Source organism: Lactuca saligna, chromosome 6, assembly GCF_052625555.1.
Source record: "Lactuca saligna cultivar CGN05327 chromosome 6, ASM5262555v1, whole genome shotgun sequence".
Classification (NCBI taxonomy): domain Eukaryota; kingdom Viridiplantae; phylum Streptophyta; class Magnoliopsida; order Asterales; family Asteraceae; genus Lactuca; species Lactuca saligna.
Window position 1 is genome coordinate 133,913,184 of NC_136422.1, and position 14,441 is coordinate 133,927,624.

Genomic DNA, 14,441 nt, shown 5'->3' on the forward strand with positions numbered 1-14,441 from the left:
AATTTATTACTAACATTTTGTATGATTTTATAAATAAATAGAGATGATATATTTTTTATACCTGAACCAAGTGTTCACCCTCTTCATATGGTTCTGGCTCTATACCAGCAAAGAGGTGAGGATGACTACCTGCTTTACATAGTTGTGTAACCTGCATTAACACAAACAATCAAATACTACTTCTCAAGTAATTTATATTTTTGGTTCCTGTACTATATTGTGTTCTTTGAATACGATCCAAAAGGAATCTTTTTTTCATTTTAAGTCCCTAATGCAATGATTTATAGCACTTTTTGTCCAGTCATCAAATTTATGAAAAATGACTAATTTACCCTTGTCTAATTTTGGTAAAAAAAAACTAACAAGCCATGACAAAATGTTTACCTGCTAAATGTTCATGATAGTAAGCATAGAAGGAGAGATGTTGGCTCACAATATTCTCCAAGGATTGATGACTACAAGTTCCAGAAGACAATGCTAGAAGCTTAGGAAGCTCTCTTCTTAGTATTGACATATACACCTTCTTCTGCAAGGTCACCAACGGAGCCATCCTGATAAAACAAAATGGGATTTGTTAACAAATTTTTTTATCTAAAGTAATAATAAGGGTATTTCGGTCTTTCAATAAAAAGGAGGAATGAAATTGACAACGAAACAAACACGCACCATAACCGAATTAAAAGGTATATGAGAAAAGGTCGAACAATCCCCTGCTGATGGTGGGCTGAACCTTTTTGCAGGTGCACCAAGTTTCCGATCAAATTCAGGCATGCCAGGGACAACAGTGTCCGGAAAATTTAGATCAGGGGTGTTATGGTCATTTACCGGTTTTCCATGTTCAACAACTAAGTCAGCTTCTTCATGGAGATTGCTATCCACCCCTACAGCAGTGCCAACAAAGTAGACCACAATGTCCACAAACATTTGAACATAAGACCTCATTTAGGCGGTGTCTCGTATATGATGGAATCTGGAAAGTAATGTAATGGTTCGTTAATTTTAATTAAAATTATGTACACAATTAAGTAATTGTATTTACATAAAATATATAAAACTCATTTTATTTCATTCCTTCCTTTTTCCATTCCATGATTCCATTGGTTATTGGTGTTTAGCTGGTGTTCTTGATAGTTGGAATGAAATCCTTTATGCTCAAGTTTTGCCCAAACAATAGCAAAAGCTATAAAGTACATGTAATTAAATATGAATTACACTTTTTTTCATTTTTTACATAATATAGAAGATAGAAGATAAATAATATTGATATAATTCTTTTTCTTATAATTTTCATTTTTTTTTCATTTTTAGATGATGATTAATCTGTAAAGAAAAAACTTTCCAGTTATACAAAATACGTTTTACCTAGATTTGGGTCCACATCTATATTCGAAGAACTCCACATGTCATGGCTAAAGTAATCTTTCTGAAAAAAAAAATAACAAAAAGAAAGTGCCACTACCATCATCGCTACCACCACTGGTGTTTTCAAAAAATTTAAACTACAAAAACACAACAATCAAAATTTAACCTGATCCGGAAGAAGATAATGCTTAATAGAACGCAGCTTGCCAATGAGGTCATACTAATCCAAATCTGTTTTTGAAGTAAGAAGCATTGTGCATAAAGAACATAACCATGCCCATTCCTCGTTTCATACTCTTCCAAAAATCAGATATGACAAGGAAAACATAGGCAACTTGATACATCAAAGGTGCATCAAGTATAAAAAAGAACAGGGAAACTGATATTAACACTGTCATATAGTAGTTTGGTGCACTGAACACTGTCACCACATTCTTGTCCTAATATCAATCAGAAAATTATTAATAATTATCATTAAAGAGGGATAGAGGGATGGAGGGCTAATTAAGTAAATATACATGACACCAGTTGAAACCCTCCATGAAAAGCTGGTGAGCTCTGGAGATGAGAGTAAGCCCATTTGTATAGTTGAAGTGAGACGCGATGTCTTGTCCGAATGTGTACCCAGCCCCATGTGGAGAGAACCCCTACCCGCATCTATCATCTGGATCCGACCTTAACAGATCACACATTGTTCCTTCATGTGGGACCTACAAATTCTCAAACACACCAATTTAAGTATTAGAATTTAAGTATCACTATCATCTAAGATTGTAGAATCCAGTGTTTATGATATGTGTATACTAACTGGATCATGATTTTTTATAGCAAACATGGAGTCCCAACGACCTGTTGTCTTAGTTCTAAGTGGAAAATCAAAAAGTGAGAAGGAATTTGCAAGGTCTTTAAAAGAAAGTTCATCCCTTAAAATCACAGATGCTATAAAGTTCCAGACCTATTTGCATTCTGAGATGGAAAAGCAATCGGAAAAAGATGAATTCAACATTGATACTTACATGGATCTTGAAATCACTAAAGAAGGGCATTGGTCCTTCAGAAAAAGAAGAAAAAGCTTACTACTGAAGAAAGGCTTCGTGGAGAAAATTGCAATCAAGCCCTAAATTGAATAGTTCTCCATTTAAAGAAAACACAGTATAGGGCTAGAGTTGATAATTTGGAAGAAAAAAGACGAAGAACAGAAGAATATGAGGTCAAAGTAACAGAATGGAATAAATAAAGGAAAATTCTTACCTTTTTCTTCGAACGGAGGGTCAATTGACTTTCAATTTTCGGTGTTAGGGCTTAGCGATTGTAAGAGGAAGAAGACAGACGTACTTTCATAGATGATGGTTGTAAGCGCTTGATCTTGCGAAACGAGTTAAAGTAAAGAACTAGGGTTTTCTTGTTGTAAGTCAGGGGAGAAGCCGAGAAAGTAATTAGAGGAGAAGGGGGGAATTGCTCAAGAAGAAAAATAGGATGTCTTCGTAAGATGGAAGGGAAAATTGGTTTAGAAGCTGGTCAAACGTAATGAAATGTTGAAACGTTTGGAAACAACTTCTCCCAAATGGTTGGAGAAGATTGTCGGAGATAGTTGGCGGTGCGAGATCGGAGGTTGGGTGGTGGTGCGATGCTGCTATGAAGACCAATGCCCTAGGGCTTTTTCTTGCTAATCGGAAGAGGCGGGGGGGGGGGGGGGGGGTTAATTCTTGGGATCCAATATAGGCGGGTGAAATCCCGCTTAAAACGCGTGTTTCATTAAAAAATTATAAAGCAACACTCTTAGATGACACACGTTTTATGAAAGATGCCCTCCGCATTTTCTTTTTTTTCTTTTCTGACACTAATTTTAGGGCACGCACAAATGCGGTGCCCTCTATCCTTCATATTTTTCAAAACTGACATTATTTTTTAGGGCACGCACAAATGCGTATCGTCTATCAGCGCGTGTCATTGTTTGCGCGTCATTAAAGGTCTTTTTTCTAGTAGTGATATAATATATCAACATGTATGGTATTTTGGGAATCACTTACTTGATCCCTATCTGATTCCATGTATCGCACCGCTTTGTTTATAAAAACCTTTTTAGAAAATAGTATTATTTTAAGATAATTTATTATTTCTCAGTTTGAGTTCAGACACATTGGGAAGTGTGCCCAAATCCATTAAACCAAGGTTTTAATACCAACTTGTACCATCCCAAATTTTGGCATTTTTTTTGAAAATAAAAGCATTTGTTTAAATTACAACTTCAAAGATCTAGATAAAACCATTTGATTCAAAAACTTTATCAGAGTATCGTCATAAGTTATTATGCATGAAAATCTCCAATGGATATGATAAAATCGCGCCACACCCTTCTTTTAATATAAGAAAACCTACAACAACTTGAACATAAAACTGTAAGCACAAATCTTAGTGAGTTTCCTAACATACAACATACCATACATAACATAACAGATCTATATCAAACCCATGTGAATGCTATAGGCCAAATCATAAGCTTATAATCATTTCCTACCATAGGCCAAATTATGGTCTTTACTTATACAAGTGCTAGTTGCCAAATCTTGTTTTTCAATACCATTTCCAGGGCCCAAATCCAGGTCTTCCATACAAATGTTAGGGGCCAAACCCTATTTTTTCATACAAATTCCATGGGCCAAACCCTGGTCTTCCATGCAAGAGTCACAAAGATAGCTAGCATCCTACATAGTATAGTGAGAAGACTCACCTAAACTACTTAACATCAGCTTAACAGCCACCTCCACAACAACACAACTACCCAGATCTATCTAATGCCAAACCAAGATCAAACCTTATCTAAATACTAAATTCTACCAAAGTTTGACCAAAAGTCAAACTAGTTAAAAAGTCAACGAACAAAGTCAACTCAACAGGTCACCACAACATGGCTGCCAAACGACGAAACAATTGTGATGAGTCCTACCATAATGTCTTGGGCCTTCCATGGCCATGCCTTGGTTTCAGTATGAAAGGGTTTCAACTTTATCCATAATAATCACTACTAGAATATAGACCTTTAATGACATGCAAACCATAACACACACAATGATTTATGATATGCAAAAGTGTGTGCCCTAAAAATAATGTCACACCCCCCCCCCCCCCAAAAAAAAATTTTTTTTTAAGGATATAGGACACTTTTTTTTGTGTGACCTAAAATTAGTGTCAGAACCAAAAAAATAGAAACACCTAGAGTGCCGCTTATAAAACGTGTGTCGTGTAAGTACGTCGCTTTATAATTCTTAAAATGAACGCACAAACTATTTATCTTATAACAAAATCACAGGGACCACTATCTAGTCTTTTACAAAGGAGTGCTCTCTGCAAAGTTTAGAGTGATTTCAATGGCGACGATCTTATCCTTCGCCACGTCCACCTCCAATTATAGAGTGATTTCCAACTCAAGTAGAACAACAGGTTCATTACAGTCAGGGTTTCAAATTTCCATGGTCAATCACCGTCAACAATCTGCTTCTATATTTGTTGCAGAGATTTGTCTTCATATATTATGATTTTTATAACCTTTTTAATTGAACTCGATTATCCCTCGACAACTAATGTTATCTATTGTGTTGTTGCTTCTACTCCGCTCTTCTTGAAACTGCCCACACTCTCATGTCAAATTCGATACTTTTGTTGAAGCATAATTTATGATTTCATGTTGGAAATCAATAGAAATGGCTATAAATGAATTAGTTATCAGATTTGAAACTCATTTTTTTGACCAAATATTTACCAAATTGCATCCAGATTGGTATTATAGAAAAAGGAACGAGATAAATCAGGTGAAATTTGTTGGAGATCAGGTTATAAACAACATGCATTTGTTCAGAATGAAGTATAACATTGTATTATGACAAAACTCCACAATTTTCTTTGTATGTTTCTCAATTGAGGTTGAAAGTGCAGTTAATACTTTGTATCCAGAGTTCAGGGAAGTGGATAATCTTGTGGCATATAATACCTCTAGAGTTTTTAAAGCTTTTTAGAACGCAAGGGCCGGAGGAAGTAGGTTGCACTGGCTATGGCCATGAGGAAGCAGGTGGCAGAGAAGCCCTAGACCAAGCTTTTGTAGAATTTTTTTGTGCTGAATCAACAATTGTTCGTTCATAGGTTTACCATTTTTAATCATTCATCTGTTCTTCCTACCATTTTTATTAGGTTCTCAATTTACTTAACACACTTTAGTTTAGTTCTTCTCAGTGCCTTGTTTGCTTTCTTAAGGCTTGGTGATGAGGTACTTAATCTACTCATTCAGAAATCATATAATTTATTCATTAATTTTTATTAGCTTTTGGCAGTTGCTGGTGCTCCTTATGATACACTACAAGAAGTCATTGTAATCAGAGCCGGAAATGGATTAGGTTTATTAAGATATTTTTGAATAAGTTATCGAGAAGTTACAATAAGTTTCTTCTCATCTGTTCTTTAACCCTAAACCCTAAACCCTATGTTGCAAGTTCTTATGTATGCCTTGTTTCAGCTTGCAGATGATGGGGGTCTTGATTGGGATGTTCTTGAAGTCGCTTTAAAAACTGAAACAAAGTGTGCCTTAATACAAAGATCATGTGGGTATTATTGGAATAAAAGTTTAAGAATAGACGGTATTATGGGTGCAGTTGGATGCATATTTATAGCCTAAATGAAGTTTGAACCAAGAAGAATGATGGGGAATGACTTGGAGTGCTTAAATTGAAGAATCGTGTTCGAAACGAGTCAAAAAGTCAAATCTACGATCGTGGATTTGGATATCTACATTCGTATAAATGTGTTGAGGTTTTGTAAGGTCGGAAAATGCCTTATGGAGAAATATAACCAATTTCTGCGATCCCATTTTTCTTATGCAACTCCTGAAACTTCAGAAATAGCGTCGTACTTTATTTAATGGAAAATATGGAAAAAATGGTCATTTTTTCGATCGTATTTTTCATATCTGCGATGTTAGATTTTGATTTCTTGTTCCTGAAGCTTCCATCTCGCGTATAAATTTGACCCTCATGATCAGATTCGAAAGATAGACAGTTCCAGACGAAGAAAAACCCTTCTAAAGGTGATTTCTGATACCTTTCAACAATTTCTAAAGATTTGAAGGTTGTGAATCATCTCTTAAACGTAGTTTATACGATTAACCAGTTAATGTTTCTTTTTACTAGTTTATATTCGTTTATAACCATGTATGGACAAAATCCTAGTTTTTAGTTCTGCATTAGACTAGTACTTTTCATGTGATCAGTTATCTTGTTTGGTTTTTGTTATGTGCTTCTAACTAGTTGTTTTAGTTTTTAGCTTAATGAACACTTGATTTTTAATTCTTGTTAGGCTAATCACCTAGCTAGGATTTTATCATTCCAGATAATAAGTTAATAAAATCTATAATTGTTCTTGTCAAATGGGAATAAGTAATAAGTATAAGATTGGTTATGTATTAGGGATTTAACTCTGATATAAACTAAAATATCATATCTTTACGCTTTCGAGATTGTGAGAAGTATTGGGTATTGTTGGGAATTTTACACAGATGTTAATGAAACTTTTCTGATCTCAATTAAGAGCTTGTTCAATTAGATAGTAAAAAGTTAGGGTTAACTATAAATCTTGTTTTGGTTAATTTAACTAGGTAGAAGAGGTTATATTGGAGCTTGTTAGTTTTTTTCAGTACCAACTTAGATAGAACACATTCTGAATAACCAGATCTGGGCTGCTTGCATGATTAGGAAAGTCGCAACTGAGCAGGATGCTTTTTATTACTGAGTTTAATTTAGTCTATTTTCATTGCAATTTTAGTTTTTTAGTTAATAATTAAAAACCCCGTTGTATATTTTCTGTTTTGACTAGAATGTACCTTACACAAAAGGCATTAAATGTTAGGCTATCCCTAAGGATTCGACCCTGCTTCCCTGTGCTATCCATTAGTGCAACCAATAGTGAAATATTATATTCTTAATACGCCCGTGATAGCGTGTTAAAAAAATGGCACCGTTGATGAGGACACGGTCCTTCTAATAGTTTTATGCCATGAAAGTTTCATACAGGTATACCTATAGAAATAGATCCAAAAACTGAAGGAACTGCAAGGAAACATAATAAAGAAGTAGCGAAGAATAAAGGATCAGCTGGTTTCTTTGGTTCATCCTCTTCAATACCCCCAGAAATCACCACATCGCATGACACTCCCTTGTGGAACAAACAGATCCGTATTTTCCATTTTTTTACAAAAGTATCCTTATCTTCTCCTTCTAACAGCCCCTATATAAAATACTCTCCACCATCCTCATTTAAATTCGAGCAAACAGATTCTTATGAAACCCAATTTCAAAAATCAGAAACACCAGAACCTTCAGAATCTAAAAAATTAGCCATTAGTGACACATGAGAAGAAGCAGAAAAGACTCTCAGAGAGTGGGCTACCTAATAGGTCAATCAACAACCTCTTTGCATTACTTTTCCAGAAGCCCAAAACTTCAAACTGAAATCTAGGCTAATACATATTCTTCCGAAATTCTGAGGTCTTGCAAATGAAGACCCACATAAATCCATTAAGGAATTTCTTGTGGTTTGTTCAAGAATGACGCTGCATGCTATCACAGAAGATTTGATAATGTTAAGAGCATTCCCCTTTTCAGTTCAAGACTCAGCGAGAGAATGGTTGTACGATCTCCCATCCGGTTCCATCACCACTTATACAGAACACGAAAAATTATTTTTAGAAAAGTATTTTCTAGAAACATGAGTTTTGAGCCTCATAAGAGAAATCATTGGTATCAATCAAGGAAAAAGAGAAGCTTTACACACTTACTAGGACATATTTAAAGAGGTGTTGGTTCGTTGCCCCCAACATGGGATCAATGATTATCAGTTCTACAACCGTTTCTGCGAAGGTTTGACACCCATGGAGCGACGTCTGATAAATGCTTCCAATAGTGGTTCTCTAGGTGATATGAAACAAACATTAATCCAAGAACTGATCGAGAAGCTGGCGATAGAGTCGAGGCATTTCAGAAACAAATATGAGTGATACGCAAATCTGCCAAGAGGAGTAAAAGAAGTCAGCAATGCTCATCTGGAGTTCCAAAATTTTAAACTGACAAAACCTGTTTTATTACTGACAAAAGAAAAAGTAGTAGCGAAGAAACAATGCGGTATCTGCTTGAAAACCGAACACCCAACATATATGTGTCCGCTATTACAAGAGGATGTGACTCCAACAAAAGTTGTCAATGGATACCAGTAACATAAAAACTTTAATCAACCTCCAAATTTTTATCAAAGCAGATATCAGCAAGGAAAACAATTTCAACATCCTTCGGGTTTTTAGCAACAACCAAATTATCAACAGAATTTTAGAATCATCATCAACAAAATTTTCAACAGTCGAAATTTAATAATCAGCCTTCAAATCAGCAACCTAGTAGTTCCATCGTAGCCTTAGAAGTATTTTAAAAAGTCTTGCCACGAGCACCTAAGCATTGTAGAATGAAACCAAAGCTAGTATCAAGAATCTAGAACAACATGTCTCTCAACTTGCTACTTATGTGGGTCGTCCAGAATCTCAAGGAAAGTTACCATGACACACTGAAAATAATCCAAAGCATAGTGTGAGTGCTATCTCCTTGAGAAGTGGAAAAAGTTATGAAGGCCCAAGGGTATCTAAACTAGAAAAAGAAGTTGAAGAAGAATATCCAAAAGTTTTGGTTAAAGAAGATGCTAAAAAGATTGAAGGAACATAAACCCCAAGACTACTTGTCCTGGTACACATTTAAATAATAACTTATTCATTTTTGAAAAGCTACTCGACGAGTTAGGAGCCCCAGACTCGTCGAGTAGAAATGAGATTAGACACGGGATTTAAGTCTCATACTTGACGAGTTGAGAGCCTCGACTCTACGAGTAGGGATGTCAGGATGAAACCCTAATTTCGGGGGTTTGCACCCTATTTAAGCATCTTAATCCCCACTTTATGGCCTCATTTCCCGCCTCTAAGTCCCACACCCTAATCCACGAAACCCTAGAGCCTTGTGTGCGCTTGTGAGCCATTTTTGAGTGAACTTCGTGTTATTTGAAGCTTGTAGATGAAGAAGAAGCTAGAGGATTCCAAGAGAAGATTGTAGATTTAGACGCAATATCTCATCATCTTCATTGTCTGGTAAGAAAGCCTCAACATTGCTTAGTTGCTTGTTAGATCTCATTCTTATCATTTGATGGGGTTTTTGGTCCAAGAAGCTTAGTCCTTGGGATATGGACATCCTAAGTGATCTACCTTTCAGATCTGGGGTCTAGAAGAGGTTTCATGGCATAAAGGTGTAAACTTTATGACCATGGAAGCCCCATTCAAGCTTTAAGGTGTTATTATGGCCTTTCAAGCCCTAAAAGGTCATGCATGGAAGGAAAGTTAGGAGCTTTACATGTTTAAATGATGTCTAAGGCCTACATCTATATTAGTAAGATTTAGTTTGGAGTATTATGGTTTTTGGACGGAGATCTATGTCCTAGACAACTAGGATTTTAGCTAAACCCATTAAGAAGGACTAATAACCGGTAAAGTTGGAAAGTTTACCCTTACAAAGGCATTTCCACTATGTAGATGAAGTAAGGAGTTTGGATATGAAGGATAGGAGCTTAATCTGTTAAGATGGCTCAATCAGACTGGGAACTCGGTGAGTTTAGAGAGGGACTCGACAAGTTGAGTCGTTTTGTCCCAATTCAGTTTAAGGTAGAACTCGACGAATCTATGAAGGGACTCGATGAGTTGATTCGCCAAATCGCGAGTTGGACCGTAATTTCTGGGTTTTTGATTTATAGAACTCGACGAGTTGATGAGTCAACTAGGCGAGTTGCGTCAACCTAGGACGTTGACTTTGACAAGAATGTTGACTTTAACCAGGGGTAAAATGGTCATTTTACCCTAAGAAGGATTATCAGATTTTTTACTAAGGCACCAAGGCTGTCAGAGATTCCTCAACACGAGATTTGACAATCAGCTTTACGAGGTGTGTTTTCCTCCAGTAGGAACGAGTCGAAGATACCAAGGCCGGCGTATTTATGTATGATAGTATGTTCCAGATTAAGGTCAGATGTCGGGCGGGGCCCGATGTAGGTTTATATGTTTTTCTGGATTTCGATCCGATGCTGGGACGGTACCCAAAGAATGTTAGTATGCTTGATGTTTTTGTGATTCTTGCATGCATTTGTATTTGTATGTTCCGGACTACGGTCCGATGCCGAGGCGGTTCCCGAGGAACGTTTGTATGTTTCCGGATTTCAGTCCGATGTCGGGCGGGCCCCAAGGAATGTGTATATCTCTATAGTTATGTGGTTATGCTTATGCTATGTGTACTAATAGTTATGCTCATATGTATGTCGATCTTTGCTCGATGCCAAGCGGGGCCCGATGCCAGATGCAATCTGATGCTGGGCAGGGCCCGATGCCGGACAAGCCGATTCCGGCCAATGCTTGATGTAGTTGGGCGGGGCCTAATGTCTATTATATGCGATTTGATATAGCCAGGCAAAGCCCAATGTATGTTATATGCGATTATGTGATTATGTGTATGGTATGTGGTAGTTTGGGGAGACTCACTAAGCTTCATGCTTACAGTTTTTATTTTTGGTTGCAGGTATTTCTGCTAGTAAGGGGAAGAACTCAGGATGACTGCATGGCACACACCACATCGTTTTAGCCTAGAGGATTTACTCTGATATTTTGATATATGACTTGGATACAGTGTTTTGACATGATGTTTTAAGATACTACCACTTATGTTTTTAAGTGATGATTCGATTACTATGATTTAAAACGAAATTGTTGGACTATATTTTTGGGGTGTTTCACCAACCAAGCCGAATCTGAAGGAGTACAAGCCTTTACCTCCATTCACATCACATGTGAAGAATACGAAGCGCGAACAAGAGGACAAGGATATTATGGGAATTTTTTTCATAAGGTTGAGGTAAATCTTCCACTTTTAGATGTTATCAAACACATTCCTTGTTATGTCAAAATTTTAAAGGAATTTTATGTTTCAAATAAAAGATTTAAAACTAATGAAACATTACAAGCTGGTGAAAATATTTCAACTATTTTGCAAAAGGGTTTACCTCCAAAGTGCAAGGATCCGAGAGTTTTCTCGATTTCTTCTAAATTGTTCGACCTTAATTTTTGAAAAGCCATGCTTGAATTAGGAGCTTCAGTCAATGTCCTTCCTTTTTCAGTTTTTGAAAAAATTTAGGAACTTTAAAAGTGACCGAGACAATTATCGAGTTGGCTGACCACTCGATAGTAGACCTAAAAGGTGTACTGGGGGATGTTTTTGTCGAAGTGAATAACTTGATCTTTCCCATTGATTTTTATATTTTGGACATGGGTAATTTGAATATATTAGATATAAACTCTATTATTTTAGGTAGGCCATTCACAAAAACTACAAAAGCAAGAATAGATTTTTTAATGGTACAATGTCTATGGAGTTTGATGAGGAAGTGATTAATTTAAAAATAAATGAGGATGATTTTCCAACTGATAAATTTTCTGTTAATTATTTGGTTACTAACAGTCCTTTATATGAGGACTGTTGTGAGTTTTCTAATGTCTTTGTGCAAGAAATATTTGTAGACATGAAGTTATCAGACATATCGAAAGAGCTGGAAAGTGGGAAATCTTGAGGAAAAGAAGAGGAATTAGCTGCTGAAAAGAAGTTAACAGAAAAGGATAAATCTGAATAGGAGCATCTGATTTCTACTAAAGAAACATCAGATAAGGAGTTGACAGAAAAAAACTAAGCTTGAGGAAGAAGATGAGAAGTTGATTTCTGCTAAGGAAAAATCAGAGAAAAAACTGAAAAAGAAAAATGATTTTAGAAAAAGAAAATGCAGGAGAGGTGATTTCTAATATGAATCTGAAAAGAAGAAAATCTGAAGAGAGGGAGAAGATATCTGGAAATAAAATCTAAAAATGAAAGAAATTTGAAAATTAGAAGAAAAACTTAACTGATAAGAATATGAAGTCTTTTTAGTTTGTTGTACAACCGCCAGATCCACAAATTCTACCATATATTAAGGGATCTGGAGTAACAAGGAAACGAGTTGAGCTTCAGAGAAGTCCCAACCACACCAGTTAACAAATCTGGTTGGCCAAAGTAGAACCAATGACTTGAAAAATGGGCAACTTTCCGGGAGGCAACCTGATGAGTAGTTTTTAGTTTTTATGCTTTCAATAAAGAGATAGTCATAGTCCAAAACAAGCTTGGGGAATCAGAGAATCGACAAAGTTACTGAAATTCACATTTTTCTCCCACATTATCATCAAATTAGAATTTCTACATACTTATCAGAAACATTCTTTCCTAGCTGCATCCTTCTTGCTTTTATATGTTTTATTGAGTTGTTTATTCCTCTCTAAACATTGCATCATTTTAAGCTTGGGGATGTGGTTAGTGTAAAAATTTGCATTTTTTTTTAAAACTTTAAAAATTTTAGTTTTTCAACTAAAATTTTCAAATTTTATTTTCCTGTTTGTATTTTATTTTCTGCATTGCACTTGCATTTAAAAAATTCAAAAATAAAAAAAATTATGTTTTTATTTTTCTACACTCATAAAAAGTACACCAAAAGATTTTATGTATAGTTTTTAGCTTTATTTTCTTCAATATATATATATATATATATATATATATATATATATATATATATATATATATATATATATATATATATATATATATATATATTAAAAATCGTTAGAGATAAATTTTTCTAGTGTTATGTGGGATAATTTGAAGAGAGTTCTAAGATTTAATTGAACAGATATGTTATAATATATTTGTGACTTCCTAGTTCAAGTGAAATCATGAGACAACAACACGAACTTGTGTAGTTTGAGGGATATAATATGTTTTGTATCGTGTACTGAAATATATCTAGAAAAGTTTATATAGTCATTACACTCTAGAGTAATACTTTTAATAGTTAAGGGTTGAGAATAAGTTTCATTGCTTAAGTATATGTTTTTCTTTTAGGTTTTAGTTTAAAAAAAAACAAGGAGAAATGTTGTCAAAACTTGTTGGAAGATTAAAAAGTTTTCAAAGTATGAAGATTATGAGATTTAAGTTGGATGAAGATTATGAGAATGAAGAAATAATGAAAAATTACCAAGTGATCGAAGTTGTAATTTTTCTTTCTAGGTTGTTTTACCGTATGCATTCTTGGGAATCTAACAAAAATACATTGAGGTTAAGAAAATTTTCTGAGGGTGTATTCGGAGGGATACAAAAATGAATGTTGTTCAAAATAATTAGGGAACGTTTATGAGGAATGTCAGTATTTAGGACTTGGGAAGTAATTAGGATTTTAGACACAAATATATGCATTAAGGCGAGACAAAATTGGTGAACTCAAATTGGGTTATTATGTATGGTATTGGTGAGCAAGGTTTTGATGTAAAAAAAAAGAGTGAAGTATTTGAAGTTCAAGTTTTTAGTTTCCTTTATTTTGCTCTAAATTCTTTTTTCTCTCATCTACATATGTCCATTTATTTAAAATGTTTAATCTTTTTATTACTTGATGACAAGTAAGGTTCAAGCTTGATGAGATTTGATAGATGACATTTTATGCATCTTTTAGGGTAGTTTTTATTAACATTTAGTATCATAATTTGTATATTTGCATGTCATTAGTTTAAATAATGTTCAGCTCATGTCTTTTATCATAATTTCTGTACCATTAGCGTTTTTGTGTCGTTTTCAGATAATTAGAGTGGACTGGTACTATGGGAGTAGCTGGATGCATATTTGGAGCTTAAATGAAGTTGGAAATGTAGAAGGATGACAAGGAATGACTTGGAGTGCTTAAAATGAAGAATCGTGATCGAAATGAGCTAGAAAAGTCAAATCTTCGATCGTAGATTTGGACATCTCCATTTGTATAAATGTGTCGAGGTTTTGGAAGGTTGAAAATGGACCTAGTGAAAAAAACCAATTTCTGTGATTGCATAAGCATATCTGTGATTGTAGTTTTATTACACAACTCCCAAAACTTCGGAAATAGCATCGTACTTCATTTGA

The 14,441-nt window shown here is 35.0% G+C and overlaps 1 pseudogene; it reads left to right on the forward strand.

The window, feature by feature from the left end:
• Positions 1-4,730: 4,730 nt before the first annotated feature.
• Positions 4,731-6,028, forward strand: LOC145002917 (uncharacterized; annotated as a pseudogene).
• Positions 6,029-14,441: the final 8,413 nt, after the last annotated feature.